The sequence below is a fragment of the Lepidothrix coronata genome, unplaced genomic scaffold, assembly GCF_001604755.1.
Source record: "Lepidothrix coronata isolate B3197 unplaced genomic scaffold, Lepidothrix_coronata-1.0 Scaffold772, whole genome shotgun sequence".
Classification (NCBI taxonomy): domain Eukaryota; kingdom Metazoa; phylum Chordata; class Aves; order Passeriformes; family Pipridae; genus Lepidothrix; species Lepidothrix coronata.
This window is the reverse complement of record NW_016690952.1, coordinates 5,382-7,376: the sequence shown is the minus strand read 5'-3', so window position 1 is coordinate 7,376 and position 1,995 is coordinate 5,382.

Here is a 1,995-nt window from a genome sequence, read left to right as displayed (position 1 = left end):
CCCATCCCATCCCACCCCACGCACCATTCCCGTCCCATCCCACCCATCATTCCCATCCCATCCCACCCACCATTCCCGTCCCACCTGGAAGTCCTGGGGTTTGTTGGCCAGGGGTTTTTTGGGACTGCTCCTGCCCCTCCTGCCCCGCAGGCTGGGCTGGGTTTGGGGTCTGTGGGGCGGGGGGGGCTCCGAGCCGGGGGGGCCCGAGGACGACGACGGCTCCGCCTCGTCCCCCGTCACCCCGGGATCCTCCGGCTCCTCCTCCTCGGCCGCCTCTGGAGCAGGGACAGGGACACGGGGACGTGGGAATGGGGCCAGAGACTGGGATATGGGGAGAGGGACACAGGGATGTGGGAATGGGGCCAGAGACCGGGATATGGGGAGAGGGACACGGGGACGTGGGAATGGGGCCAGAGACCGGGATACGGGGAGAGGGACGCAGGGATGTGGGAATGGGGCCTCCAGAGACTGGGATATGGGGAGAGGGACACAGGGATGTGGGAATGGGGCCAGAGACCGGGATATGGGGGGAGGGACGCGGGGACGTGGGAATGGGGCCTCCCAGGGTGGGATATGGGGAGAGGGACACCAGGATGTGGGAATGGGGCCTCCCAGGGTGGGATATGGGGGGAGGGACATGGGGATGTGGGAATGGGGCCAGAGACCGGGATATGGGGAGAGGGACACAGGGATGTGGGAATGGGGCCTCCAGAGACCAGGATATGGGGAGAGGGACACAGGGATGTGGGAATGGGGCCAGAGACCTGGATATGGGGAGAGGAACACAGGGACGTGGGAATGGGGCCTCCCAGGGTGGGATATGGGGAGAGGGACACAGGGATGTGGGAATGGGGCCTCCCAGGGTGGGATATGGGGAGAGGGACACCGGGACGTGGGAATGGGGCCTCCCAGGGTGGGATAATATGGGGGGCACCGGGGGGGCTCTCACCAGTGCCCGTGTCCAGCTCGGCCGCAGCCGGGGCCGGCTCCGGAGGGGCCGCGGGCGGGAACACCGGGATGGCCCCCGGGGGGGGCAGGTAGGACACCTGGAGCAGCAGGAACGCCTGGAAACAGGGAATGACGTGAGACGGAGCACAGGGAGGGATAACTCGGGGCCTGGAAACAGGGAATGACGTGAGATGGAGCACAGGGAGGGATAACTGGGGGCCTGGATACAGGGAATGCCGTGAGACGGAGCACAGGGAGGGATAACTGGGGGCCTGGATACAGGGAATGACGTGAGACGGAGCACAGGGAGGGATAACTGGGGGCCTGGATACAGGGAATGCCGTGAGACGGAGCACAGGGAGGGATAACTGGGGGCCTGGAAACAGGGAATGACGTGAGATGGAGCACAGGGAGGGATAACTGGGGGCAAACTGGGACATGGGGGTGAGGGACACGGGAAAATTGGCCTGAAACAGGGCTCAGACTGGGCTCAGACTGGGAAGGACAGGGCTCAGATTGGGCTCAAACTGGGCTCAGACCGGGCTCAGACCGGGCTCAGACTGGGCTCAGACTGGGAGGAATGGGGCTCAGACCAGGCTCAAACTGGGAGGAACAGGGCTCAGACCAGGCTCAAACTGGGAGGAACAGGGCTCAGACTGGGCTCAAACTGGGAGCCCCAACTGACAGAGACAAGGTTCAGACTGGTCACAAAGTGGGAGGGACGTTGGTTGGACTGGTCTCAAACTGGGAGTTACATCTCACAGGGCCATTGCTCAGACTGGGCTCAGAGTGGGAGGGCCATTGCCTACACTGGGCTCAAACTGGGAGGGCCATTGCTCAGACTGGGCTCAAACTGGGAGGGCCATTGCTTACACTGGGCTCAAACTGGGAGGGCCATTGCTTACACTGGGCTCAAACTGGGAGGGCCATTGCTTACACTGGGCTCAGACTGGCCAGGCCATGGCTTGTACTGGTCTCAAACTGGGAGCCCCACCTGGCTGGGCCAGGCCATGGCCAAGAGCAGTCTCACACTGGGAGCCCCACCTG